This window comes from Halichoerus grypus, chromosome 1 (genome assembly GCF_964656455.1).
Source record: "Halichoerus grypus chromosome 1, mHalGry1.hap1.1, whole genome shotgun sequence".
Lineage (NCBI taxonomy): Eukaryota > Metazoa > Chordata > Mammalia > Carnivora > Phocidae > Halichoerus > Halichoerus grypus.
The window spans coordinates 104,944,974-104,959,743 of NC_135712.1; positions in this window are offsets into that span (position 1 = coordinate 104,944,974).

A 14,770-nucleotide genomic window follows, 5' to 3' on the forward strand; every position below is an offset into this window, starting at 1 on the left:
CCCATCACGGTAAGTGGACCCTTAATCCTTTTTAACTATTTCACCCATCCCCCCACCTACAAAATTGGAAGTCTTACAGAAGATTCCCACGTGAAGCTGGAATCTCAAAGGGCTTTACCTTCAATTAAGGATGAGTGAAAAATGAACCGCTATGCAGAAGGGGACAGCAATACGTCTGATTTGATTTTTATGCTGGGGGAGAGAGGTAGGAAATCTCACTTGAGAGTTTATAACTACAGCCTGGCCTTCATGTGGCTTTTTGTATGAAGTTATACCACCTGTATCTGAAAACTTAAAATAGGAGCATTTTAATTAAAGTGCTCCCAGAATGTTTATATAATCAACTGGGAGGAGCAAATGAAATATTTTCTAGAAGAATGCAATCTCAACCCAGGTCTCAAAGAATTCCCATAAAGTTCCAAAGAACATAAGCTCACATAAAACCACACATAGGCATACTCTGCCTTCTCCCCTCCCCTGTAGGAAAATAAAGCACCGTGAGTGAGAACAAGCAGAAACAGGTAGCAAAATCAGATCAGTAAAGATGATCAGACACAGAATATAAAATAACCATGTTTGGTATGGTGAACAAATAAATATTTTTGAGCAAGGACTAAGAGATGGCTTATGAAAAAACAAATCAAGCAGATTGGTGAAAAATTGAATAAAATTTTCTGAAATGAAAAATTGCTTTATGCAGAGAGATTATGAGACCAAATGGAGGAAAGTCTGCAAGAAGAAATGGTAAGCAAAGAAATGGATAATTACATTGGGTAAATCTAAACACTGACTATATATCATAGTAGGAATAATGTCTAATTTGTGAGGCTAAACAAACAAGATAGAATTCAAATACTGGTCAAACTATAATATAAACTGGAATGGGGTAAAAAAAACTGTAGTCTAAATATTCTAAGGTTCTTGCATTGTTTGGATGGATCATCAAGAAATGAAGTAAGTGTGTTCAAATGCCTAGGGTAACTCTTAAAAATAGACATAGAGTGATTAATTCCAAAGGAGAGGTAGGGGGTGGGGTAGGAAGAGCAAAAGATGAAAAGAAAAAAGAAATCTATTCAGAAGATGGCAAGAAAGGAAGAAAGAGAGAGAGAAATGGAGAGCACATAATAAGATGATAGAAATAAATCAAAGGAAGAAGAGCAAAGACAGAGTCTTAAGATCCTCTGCCCCAAATCAAAACAATGGAAGTTTATACACATTCTAAAATGATGGGTGTTAATTTCATACTGTTATTAACAATGAAAAAAATGGGCATAAATGACCTTTGAGAATAAAAGGCTTTATTCCACAAAAGAAACTTTAACTTCTGAAGACCTGCGTCTCAAAAATGGGCTTTTATAGACAATTTTTATGAGCACTCTATGATTACTAAATTTAGAACATGTTTTTATTCTTATAAATTTTGGCCTTTGACTTTATCTGGAGAGTTTTTCTTGTGAACTGCTGTATAATTCGTTATATCTCTCTCCTTTTGTACCAGTTTTAACACTCTTTTCCTCCTTTGTCTGTATTTAGAAGGACTTGCTTTTTTAAGGCTACAGCTAGGACATCATATTCTAGAAATAAATCAGAAAGCACAGGACCTAAAGACCTAATATAGAAAATGACACATTTTAAAAAAAGGAATATGAGACCTATAATATTCTGCTTCTACAGGATGCTAAATAGCTTCCTAAAGGGTCTTTATAAGATTCTGCAATAGATCTTTTTCATAGATCTGTTTTGGCTTGTTTTTTCCTACCTGCTCTTTTCTCCCCTTTGTTTTATAATGCTTTTTCCATGGGTTCTAAGCTCTTTCTGTCTTTTCTTTCAGTCTTTTCTTTCTCTCTCTCTCCCTTTCTTTCTTTTTTCCTTTCCTTTCTTTTCTTTTCTTCCTTTTTCTTTCCTTCTGTCTCTCTCTCTTTCTCTCTCTTCTTAATTGCTCATCCTCAAATGAGGCTAGATCATTATGTCAACAGACACAGTCTAGAGATGTCACTCAACTTTGCTCTGAAGTGAGGGTCCTATCCCTTTTCAGAGACACAACTGGAGGGCAAGGTGATGTGCCTCGTCCCCAGTCTAATTCCCAGCTTACAGTGCCTATTTGCCAATACAGACTTTGCCACTTACAAGCTGTGTGACTTTGGGTGAGCTGCTTCGCCTCTCCATGCCTCAGTTTTCTCCCCTGGAAAAGGAAGCTAGTGTATATACCAACCTCACAGAGTTCTTAGGAGGATGAAATGAAATACTTTTAAAACTCCTAGCGCTGCGGACTGCCCATCATAAGCAATAAATAGAACTATTATCGCCATTGCTCCTCCCACCACACTTGCTGTCTTTCCTACGGCCAGTTCTGTAGGGCAGGACAGGGCACACCTCCCCCCTCCCCGTGCTCTCAGTCTCGCCCATGCTGCCCCACAACTGCCCCAGAGAGACTTCCACGTTCTGGGATGTAAGACCTCGCTGCCCGTCTCTCCCTCCCTACTGCCACTTGCACCAGCTGCTTCTTTAGCCTTTTTTTTTTTTTTTTTCCAGGAGTTTCCAATGCAGGGTGTTCCCAGCAGAGTGGCCTGGGTGCTTTGAGGGGCAGCACCCCTGTGGCACAGCAGTGGGCGTACAGGTTCTCGAGATTTTGTTGCCTGTGTGCTGTGAGTGTGGGACCTTTTCTTTTCTGTCACAGGGGTTTTAATGAGCTATTGGGAGGGACTGCACCAGGGTCTGCAAACCGGCGATCCCACCATTTTACACCAGAAATCTAGTTCCTGCTTTTAAACTGGGAACACAGAGTGAAGGCACAGCCCAATGCCCGTGAAGGGGGCCCTTTCATCAGGCGAGGCATCCGGGCCTTTCTTATTCATGCTCTCTCAGTGATGAAAGAAAACCCCTTGGTCTGACCTGCGGTGAGACCCTGATTTTAACCTGAGATGGCCAAGGGAGTATGATAGCTCTCTTTTTACACACATTTAGAGAAGTTAGAAGATCTGAGGTTAAATTTTCCCCTCAGGAGTGCTAAGACGAAATCGAAAGATGGCCAAGGAAAACTGCTGAGACAACACTCTCTTCATGTTTCCAGGAAAATTCAGAGCCTTTATGAGAAGCTCTGTATATGGAACCCAACGGTACTACATTTGGAATCAGGTTTGTATTAAACCCGTACCTGTAGTGACTGAGTTTCAATAATGTATGAATACATAGTTTCTTCATTAAAAGTTTGGCTGCTTTTACACTAACAAAGGCCAGAAGAGGCATACGTAATAAAAATAAATACACAAATAGTTTACAAAGATGTTGTGGTTGAAATATAGTCAGGATCATACACTCAATCAGGTCATGTACCCGCAGACCCAGTTGGACACCTACTTTTCCCTGTGTCCTTCTAATAGCTATCCTAGTTCTGGAGGGTAGGGATGGAAGCAGAAACTCTTGGTATCTGGGGGCCATTAATAATTAAGAATGTGCTTATGAAGTTAGCATTAGAAACATTCAGGACATTGTAACTAAAATAAGAGCAGCATCTACACACCTGCTACCGAAATGCATCATGACCAATGTAAAGCACGAAATTGCAGATTGTTTAACAAACATTTTCAAGGCCCCTTAAAACATAAGCAAAAACTCTAATATTGGTTGTAAAACTGTATCTGAGTCATGAATAATAACATCAAAACATGGAAAAATCTCTCTTTCCATCAAATAGGTGTGTACTATGTCCAGGTCACAAATGGTCAAAAGAAACTCTTTCCCCACTTCTACATGAATTACGTAGATATCAAGAATTTGGCGACATTAACAGTTACTGGATCAGAGTTCCAGCCACGTTATTTATGGAAAGTTTAAGCCCTCCTTGACCCCAAACTTAACTTTAATGTCTCACATTCCTCTTCACTACTTCTCCTACTGTTGCTAGGGACTGGAAAATGAAGAACGTTCTTCTTGGCGGTTGCAGGTGTGCCTTAGACTGCAGAAGGTGAATAGGCTTTGTCCATTTGGGGGTTCCTTTGGTTAAGAATGTTATAAAGAGTTCCACTGGGACATGATCACAGAGAACCACAAAGACAGCACCAATGCTGCACTTGGAAATTTCCCTCTTCTCTGATCTGGGCCCAAGGCTAGAAGAAGTATGAGGTAGCTCTCAGGATCCTCTCCCTGACACTCTGTACCCTGGTTGGAGGCAGGCTGAGAGAAGGGAGCACAAACTCCATCTTGGATCTGAAGTCTGGGAGCCCAACCCTCTGATCTGAGGTTTTATACTTGATTTTGCCCAGAAGGTCTAATACTCTGATGCAAACAGGATTCTGGTTGATTTGACTTGCTAACTTAGAACAGTGGCCTTTACATGGAGAACATGTATCCCAGGGGTACTTGAAAGGGTTGATGATCTTAAGTTCATAGATACTGTGAACTTAAGATTCCCCTAATTCCCTGACTTATAAATATTGCTGTTAAAGTGTCATGTTAGAAATGTAATATTTTAGTACACATTGGGATTTTCTGGTAGATTGCAGAGATGGGAGTTAGACAATTTTGGACTACTGATTCTCTTCTTCTGTGCCCTGTATTTGTCAAATACCATTTGAGGGACAGTTTCATGAAAGCAAGGCAAAAATAATGTTAACTAGTGTTGAATAAGAAAGGTTGATTATTGAAAATGCCCCCTCCTGCAATGCATTTAAATATAAGCAGCTCTTTTCAGCTCTTCTTGATATTTATCCTCAGACATATTATTAGCTAGGAAAAAACAAACAAACTTCAAATAGCAAAGCAGTATAGGTTAGTGTCCCTAATTCTTTTAAATGTAATTAGAATATTTTCTTAGATTTTCAAACTTTTCAAGATATACTAGATAAAAGTTCTGAGATCTTTTCACTTGGCACTTACTCTTCAGGTAGTTAAAACTAATTTTTATCAGATACTGCTTGAAATGTTTATTAAAATACAGTAAAACCCTCATCTTCTTTCATCATAAAAGTTAAATATTTTTAATATTTTTAAATATTTTCTACCTCCTGTTAACAAAAAGCAAACAATATCCTGTGTACAGACCAATTTTCTTTTACTGTATCTACTTTCTTTTTCATTAAATGTAAAAGGAAACATTAGATATTGATTCATTTCATCAAGAAGTGCAATGTAAATAAAATTGAACTTTTATGCTTAATAATTACTTATCACAATTTGTGCTATATTTATGTTGTTTAAATAGTAGTATATTAATAAGAGATCCTGGAGGGACCTTGGAAAGATAGCAGAGTAAGAGGACCCTGAGCTTACCCTGTCCCATGTTCTCAACTAGATACCATCCTCATCCAAGTCAATAAACTGGAGAGTGGTCTGAGCAAAGGGTAGCAGAACTAACTCCACAAGTAAATATAGAGAAGAAGCTGCATCTGAAGAGTTAGGAAGATCAGAAAGACAGAGGGAGGCTGCCTGCAGGAGGGAGGGAGCTGCGCATGTGGAGAAGGCAGAGAAAGGGGTCCTTGCACCAGGGGGCTCACATGAGGAAGACTAATCCCCGTAACATTTGGCTTTAAAAACCTGAGGGACTGAATTCCATGAGTTTGTAAAGCCAGTGGGACTGGAGCCTGAAGCTTTAAAAGGGTGAGTGATAGCTGGGTTGCTGCACTTAAAGAGACAGCAGCCTGCGCAGAGAGGCAACATAAAAATGGCAGTTCTCACAACGCCAGGGGCAAATGGGAGATAGATGTGTTCATACTGATTTCAGAGTGTGGGGGGGCCTTTCTCTGAAAATGAGGGTGCTAGCAGGTGCTATTTTCCTCCCCTGCCCCCAGCATAAACACAGAGGCACCTGTGGGAGGCGGTGCTGTACAGACACTTGCTATTTAACCCCCTAGCAGTGTGCTATGCCCACCAGTTCTTCTGAGGACTTGCCCACTCTAAGCCGGCGAGCCTCAGCCCCAGGCTCAGAGCGAATTTTGTTAAAGCCCTGAGTGCACCCCAAGCGGCTGCCAGGTACACAGCTGTCTATGCATGCCACACCCATCTACTGCACCATGCGCAGCCATGGGCCCCAGCCACTGTTGTGTGCCGCACCCAGCTGTGTGCCCCCAGCCACCCTGGCATGCAGCCCCCAACCACCGCAGCACGTCAGGGGGATCTGGCATAGGACTAGTGGCCCAGTGCAAATTTTGCTAACATCACTGCCCTGCTCCCAAGTTCCCTAGTGGGCATGCCCCCTTGGAGCTGGCCTGCCTGGGTCCCATTACCACCACAGAGAGCAAGCACAGCCTACAGCAGGCAGAGAGTCAGTGCAATGATTGCACTGAAAGGAAAAGCGACTCAGTGACAACAGCAGGGCATAAGCAACACACATAGGATACTCTCTGACGTTCCAGGTTCTAGTGGACAGGGGACACTGCACTGGGGCACTCCAGTACCTCTTCTTCATAAAGTCACTATTTTGAAGAGCAGAAGACACAGCTGACTTTCTTAGCACATGGAAACACAGAGAGGCAGACAAAATAAGGAGATAGAGAAATTTATTCCAAATGAAAGAACAAGACAAGGCCACAGCCAGAGATCTAAGTGAGACAGATATAAGTAACATGCCTGAATGAGAATTTAAAGAATGATCATAAGGATCCTCACTGGACTAGAGAAAAGAGTGGAAGATATGAGTGAGACCCTTAACACAGAGATAAGGAATAACATATCAGAGATAAAGGGTTCAATAAATGAAATGAGAAACACACTTGATGGAATAAACAGCAGGATAGAAGAACCAGAGAAGTGAATCACTGAACTAAAAGAAAGAGTAATGGAAAGTAATCAAGCTGAACAAAAGAGAGAGAAAAGAATTATGCAAAATGAGAATACACATAGGGAACTCAGTGACTCCCTCAAACACAATAAGATTCATATTACAGGAGTCCCAGAAGAAGAGGGAGAAAGGGGGTCAGAAAATTTATTTGAAGAAATAATAACTGAAAACTTCTTTAATCTGGGGAAGAAATATATATCCAGATCCAGGAGGCACAGAAAACTCCCAAAAAAATCAAACCCACACCATGACATATTATAATTAAATTTGCAAAATTTAGTGATAAAGAAAAAAAAATTTTAAAGCAGCAAGACAAAAAATAAGTCAGTAACTTACAAGGGAAAAACCGTAAGATTAGCAGGAGATTTTTTCAAAGAAACTTTGTAAGCCAGAAGAGAGTGGCATGATATTCAAAGTGCTGAATGGGAAAAACCTGCAGCTAAGAACACTCTGTCCAGCAAGGCTATCATTCAGAATAGAAGGAGAGATAAAAAGTTTTCCAGATAAACAAAAACTAAAGGAGTTCATGACCACTAAACCAGCTCTGCAAGAAATATTAAAGGGGACTCTTTGAGTGGAAAGAAGAGATGAAAAGTGACAGTGTATAGGTAGGAAAAAAAGTAAAAATGAATATTTCTGTAAAAAATCAGTCAAGGAATTCACATTATATAACATATAATTCATATATATATAAAATATAATAACATATACCTAAAATGTGGGGAGGGGAGGAGCAAAGAATGGGTTCAAACTTAAGCATCCATCAATTTAATATTGACTACTATATTCAGAAGAGGTTATATACAAATCTAATGGTAATCATATATCAAAAACCACTAATAAATATGCAAAGAATAAAGGGAAAGAAATCCAAATATATCACTAAAAAAATCAGCAAACCATGAAAGACAAGAAAGGATTAAAGAAAATCTTCAGAAACAACCACAAAACAAGAAACAAAATGGCAATAAATACGTATCTAGCAATAATTACTTTGAATGTAAATGGACTAAACGCTCCAATCAAAAGACACTGGGTGACAGAATGGATAAAAAAATAAGACCCATCTATATGCTGCCTACAAAAGACCCATTTTAGACCTAAAAATACCTGCAGATTGAAAGTGAGAGGATAGAGAAACATCTTATCATGCAAGCGAATGTCAAAAGAAAGCCAGAGTAGCAATACTTACATAGGACAAACTAGACTTTAAAATGAAGACTGTAACAAGAGACAAAGAAGGGCACTATATAATAATAAAGGGGACAATGCAACAAGAAGATGTAACAATTGTAAATATTTATGCATCCAACATAGGAGTGCCCAGGTACATAAAACAGCTAATAACAAACATAAAGCAAGTAATCAATAATAATAAAATAACAGTAGGGGACTTTAATACTCTACTTCCTTACATCAATGGACAGATCATCTAAACAGAAAATCAACAAGGGAAACAATGGCTTTGAATGACATACTGGAATAGATGGATTTAATAGATATATTCAGAACATTCCATCCTAAAAGAGCAGAATACACATTCTCTTCAAGTGCACGTGGAACATTCTCCAGAATAGATCACATATTTAGTCCACAAAACAAACAAACAAATTCAAGAAGATCAAAATCATACCATGCATATTTTCTGGCAAAATGCTATGAAACTATAAGTCAACAAGAAAAATCTGGAAAGGCCACAAGTACATACAGGTTAAATAACATGCTACTAAACAACAAATGGGTCAACCAGGAAATCAAAGAAGAAATAAAAAAAGTACATGGAAACAAATGAAAACGAAAACACAAGGGTCCATCCCCTGGGATGCAGCAAAAGCAGTTCTAAGAAGGAATTTTATAGCAATACAGGCCCACCTCAAGAAGCAAGAAAAAAATCTCAAACAACCTAATCTTACACCTAAAAGAGCTAGACAAAGAACAACAAACAAAACCTAAAACCAGCAGAAAGAAGAAAATAATAAAGATCAGAGCAGAAATAAATGATAGAGAAACTAAAAAAACCCAATAGAACAGATCAATAAAACCAGGAGTTCTTTGAAAAAAATCAATAAAATTGATAAACATCTAGCCAGAATTATAAAAAAATAAAATAAAATAAAATAAAAAAGGACTCAAATAAAATCACAAATGAGAGAGGAGAAATAAGACAACCAACACCATAGACATGGAATCATAAGAGAATATTATGAAAAACTGTATGCCAACACATTGGACAACCTAGAAGAAATAGATAAATTCCTAGAAACATATAAACTACCAAAACTAAAACAGGGAGAAATAGAAAATTTGAACAGACCAAAAACCAGCAAAGAAATTGATTGAGTCAGTAATCAAAAAACTTCCAACAAAAAAAGTCCAGGACCAGATGGCTTCACAGGCAAATTCTACCAAACGTTTAAAAAAGAATTAATACTTATTCTTCTCAAATTATTTAAAAAAATAGAAAAGGAAGGAAAACTTCCAAATTCATTCTATGAGGCCAGCATTGCCCTGATACCAAAACCAGATAAAGACACCACTAAAAAAGAAACCAGATAAAGACACCACTAAAAAGGAGAATTACAGGCCAATATCGCTGATGAACATAGATGCAAAAATTCTCAACAAAATACTACAAAACTGAATTCAAAAATACATTAAAAAAATCATTCACCATGATCAAGTAGGATTTATTCTCAGTATGGAAGGGTAGTTTGATATTCACAAATCAATCAACACGATACATTACATCAATAAAAGAAAAGATAAGAACGATCTCATTTTAACAGATGCAGAAAAAGCATTTGACAAAACACAACATCCATTTATGATAAAAACCCTCAACAAAGTAGGTTTAGAGGAAATATATTTTAACATTATAAAGGCCATATGTGAAAAATGCACAGCTAACATCATCCTTAATAGGGAAAAGCTGAAAGCCCTTCCCCTAAGGTCAGGAACAAGACAAGGATGTCCACTCTCACCACTTTTATTCAACATAGTACTGGAAGTCCTAGCCTCAGAAATCAGACAACAAAAAGAAATAAAAAGCATCTAAATCTGGGGTGACTGAGTGGCTCAGTCATTAAGCGTCTGCCTTTGGCTCAGGTCATGATCCCAGGGTCCTGGGATCAAGCCCTGCATCGGGCTCCCTGCTTGGCGGGAAGCCTGCTTCTCCCTCTCCCACCCCCTCTGCTTGTGTTCCCTCTCTTGCTGTGTCTCTCTCTGTCAAATAAATAAATAAAATCTTTAAAAAAAAAAAGCATCTAAGTCAGTAAGGAAGAAGTAAAACTCTCATTATTTGCAGATGACATGATACTCTATATAGAAAATCCAAAAAACTCCATCAAAAAAGTACTAGAACTGATCAACAAATTCAATAAAAGTTACAGGATACAAAATCAATGTGCAGAAATCTGTTGCATTTCTATATACTAATAATGCAGCAACAGAAAGAGAAATTAAGAAAATAATCCCATTTACAATTGCATCAAAAATAATAAGGTACCTAGGAATAAACCTAACTAAAGAGGTGAAAGACCTCTACTCTGAAAACTATAAAACACTGATGAAAGAAACTGAAGATGACACAAAGAAATGGAAAGACATTCCATACTTATGGACTGGAAGAAAAAATATTGTTAAAAAGGCCATACTAGGGGTGCCTGGGTGGCTCATTGGTTGAGCCTCTGCTTTCGGCTAGGGTCATGGTCCCTGGGTCCTGGGATTGAGCCCCGCGTCGGGCTCCCTGCTCGGCGGGAAGCCTGCTTCTCCCTCTCCCACTCCCCCTACTTGTGTTCCCTCTCTTGCTGTGTCTCTCTCTGTCAAATAAATAAATAAAATCTTTAAAAAAAAAAAAAAAAGGCTATACTACCCAAAGCAATCTATAGATTTAAAGCAATCCCTATGAAAATACCAACAGCATTTTTCACAGAACTAGAACAAACAATCCCAAAATTTGCCTGGAATCACAAAAGACCCTGAATAGCCAAAACAATCTGGAGAAAGAAAAGCAAAGCAGGAGGCATCATAATTCCAGACTTCAAGTTATATTACAAAGCTGTAGTAATCAAAAACAGTATGGTACTGACACAAACATAGACACATAAGTCAATAGAACAGAATGGGAAACCCAGAAATAAATCCACAATTATATGGTCAATTGATCTTTGACAAGGCAGGAAAGAACATCCAATGGGGAAAAGACAGTCTCTCAACAAATGGTGTTGGGAAAACTAGACAGCAACATACAAAAGAATGAAACTGGACCACTTTCTTACACCATACACAAAAGTAAGTTCAAAATGGATCAAAGACCTAAATGTGGGACAGGGAACCATAGAACACAGGCAATAACTTCTTTGACATCAACCATAGCAACTTCTTTCTAGATATGTCTCCTTTTTCTAGATATGTCTAGATATGTCTCCTCCTAGATATGTTCCCAAGGGAAACAAAAGCAAAATAAACTATTGGGGCTACATCAAAATAAAAGGCTTCTGCACACAGAAGGAAACAACAAAACTAAAAGGCAACCTATGGAATGGGAGAAGACATTTGCAAATGACATACCTGATAAAGGGTTAGTACCCAAAATATATAAAGAACTTGTACAACTCAACAACCCCAAAACAAATAATCCAATAAAAAATGGGCAGAAGACCTGAGCAGATATTTTTCCAAAGAAGACATCCAGATGGCCAACAGACACATGAAAAGATGCTCAACATCACTATCATCAGGGAAATGCAAATGAAAACTACTATAAGATATCACCTCACAACTGTCAGAATGGCTAAAATCAACAACACAAGAAACAACAGGTGTTGGAAGGATGTGTAGAAAAAGGAACCCACCTGCACTGTTGATGGCAATGCAAACTGGTAGAGCCACTCTAGGAAATGGTATTGAGGTTCCTCAAAAAGTTAAAAGTAAAACTCTTATGATCCAGTAATAGCACTACTGGGTATTTACCCAAAGAACACAAGAACACTAATTCAAAGGGACACATGCACCCCTAAGTTTATAGAAGTATTATTTGCAATAGCCAAGATTTGGAAGCAGCCCAAGTGCCCATCAATTGGTGAATAGATAAAAAAGATGTGATTTTATATTCATATATATATATGATTGATATATATATGCATATATACATATATATACACATATACATATATATATGTATATATATGTGTGTATATATATACATAGTGATTCTCAGTCAGAGAAAGACAAATACCATATGATTTCACTCCTATGTTGAATTTAAGAAATAAAACAAGCAAAGGGAAAATAAGAGAGAGAGAGACAAATCAGGAAACAGACTCTTAATTATAGAGAACAAACTGCTGGTTACCAGAGGGGAGGTGGATGGGAGGATGGGTGAAATAGGTGATGGGGATTAAGAATACATTTATCACAATGAGCACTGACTGATGTATGGAATTGTTGAATCACTATATTGTACACCTGAAACTAATATAACACTGTATGTTAACTATGCTGGAATTAACATAAAAACTTAAGAAAATAAAAAGGTAATAAAAGGAGAAATATTAAAAAATAAAAAATAGTATATTAATAACTAATAATGTATCAATCCACAAGAACTTTATAAAGTTATGTATATGTTTTGGTAGTAACTTAATAACATACTCCTATGTTATTAAATAAAAGGTTTGTGATCATAAAAGTATCTTAAGCTTTTATTTTTTTATTTTTAAATGTCTTATTTATAATATACTGATTATCTTTACAACATCCTTTGCAACTATTTAAATTTATGATGAAATATGTTAGATGTAAATTTTAAAATATGCAAGAGGCATGTAGTTTTTTAAAAGCAAATTTTCAGGGTACATACCTAAAAACATTGACTTAAAATTCTGGAGGGAAGGGATGCCCGGGTGGCTCAGTCAGTTAAGCATCTGCCTTTGGCTCAGGTCATAATCCCAGGGTCCTGGGATGGGTCCCTCAAAGTGCTCCCTGCTCAGCGGGGAGCCTGCTTCTCCCTCTGCCTACCACTCCGCTGCTTGTGCTCTCTCTCTCTCTCTCTGACAAATAAATAAAATCTTTTAAAAAAATTCTGGAGGGAATATATGGATTGAGTCCTTACTTCATGACTGCTACTAAATAAAGTAGTGGATTCTTTTCTCCCTAACTTCACCTTTTCTCACTAACCTCCATTCTATACTGAGTACTGTGTACCCCTTGGAAAAATAAAAATGGCTGTGGTTTTGAGATCCTATGAGATCCCAGCTAAAACCTCAACCATTTGAAAAGTCTAGTAAATAGAGAATGGAAATTTGGCCACCCTGGGTTTTAGGAAATTCTGCTTTATATCGGTTGAAAAGAAGTAGTCCGTTCACAATCTTGGCAGTAACCTTAATTCCCTAGAAATTTAAGGTTCCAGATAGAAAATTACAACTGTAGAACTCATTCATTTTAAGAAGACAAAATACAGAAGGCATCTATTTAAATTAATGTGTTAGACCATGTCAAGCTTACTTAGGAGAAAGGTGGATATATCTGACAATGGTGCACAATGCAAAGCTAGATGTTCATACTTTTCAGAAAAAAAATATATTTCCAGTGTTAAATCTTATAAAAGTTTCTATTTTAAAATGCTTCAATATTTTCAATTATATTCTAATTCTTGTGTTTGAATTATTATTATTGATGAGAATTATTAATAATAAATAACAATACAAGCTGAATATCAGCAGTAAGAATGTTAATAAAAGATATTTAAAAACTTTTTAATGGCAAATGAAGTCAATCCTTTCATTATTTTCTGAATTGAAGGTTTAAAGAATGTAGCCAATCTATAGTATAATGACATGAGTTGACTTAATACTCACAGGCAAGTGACCGTAATGCCTTATTGTGTTAAATACAGATTTTGAAATTTTAAATCTAAATCAAATTCTTATTAATGCTGTTATTTCTAACTTAAAATAAATTGATCTAGGCATAATACTGCAAGTTACAGTTTTATATTTAAGTGGTTAAGAACTACTTTCAGGGGGTATAATGGTATTCTAGTAACTCTTTCATGATTCTAATAAGTTATCTAAGTATTCTACATTTCACAAGTCTCAAAAGACAACCAGCATTACCAGTTTTTTTTCTTTTTTTGGGGGGGGGATCAGATATCCAAATATGTACCATTATGAAATTAAAATTTAAGATTATTCAATGAGTTGTCAATGATCAAAATAAAAGCATTTCTATTGGATTTTTTTTAAATAACAAATCTTCAGTTCTTTGCAGGCTCAGAAACTTGGATCATGACATAAGATTTTATGAATATTGATTGGATATTGATTTCCTTTAATTCACTAGTTTTCCTGGAGAGTTTTCCAGATTCACAATCAATTGGGAAAAAAAAAAGAATTGGAGTGCATTGGGACCTGAGGTGTTGGATGGGTCAACAGGGGGGATGGGTGGTCTCAGAGCACCATTGGTTTCAGTTAGGCATAAAGGAACTGAGTCTAGGAATATTATTTCTGTTCAATACTAATGCATGGCTCTTAGAGGTGCAATATGCAGGGCCAATGGCACCACTGTGAGCAGAGATTTTCATACTTTAATAAGAATCACCTGCGGATCTCATCAAATTAGATTTCATTCTGTATGCTTGGGTGTGAGGCCTGATAGTCTGCATTTCTAACAAGCTCCCTGGAGACAGTGATCCTGCTGGATCACTTTGAGTGGCAAAAATTCACAGCATTTATACTATTCTTCCAGTCTAGAAATGAGATGTTTGGCCAAGAGCTGGAGGCCATGACTTTCTCATCAAGTCAGCTGTTAAGCAGTTATAAGGATTTAAAAGATTATTTAACCTCTAAGGGACCCATTATCTCCTTCTGTAAAATTACAGGTCTGATCTAGGAGATGTGTCAGGTTGTTTCAGAACGATAAAATTTAAGGATTTTAAGATAACACTCATTTTTATTTTGGCTGCTATGTCTTGTATTTTCCCTCATAAACAGTTAA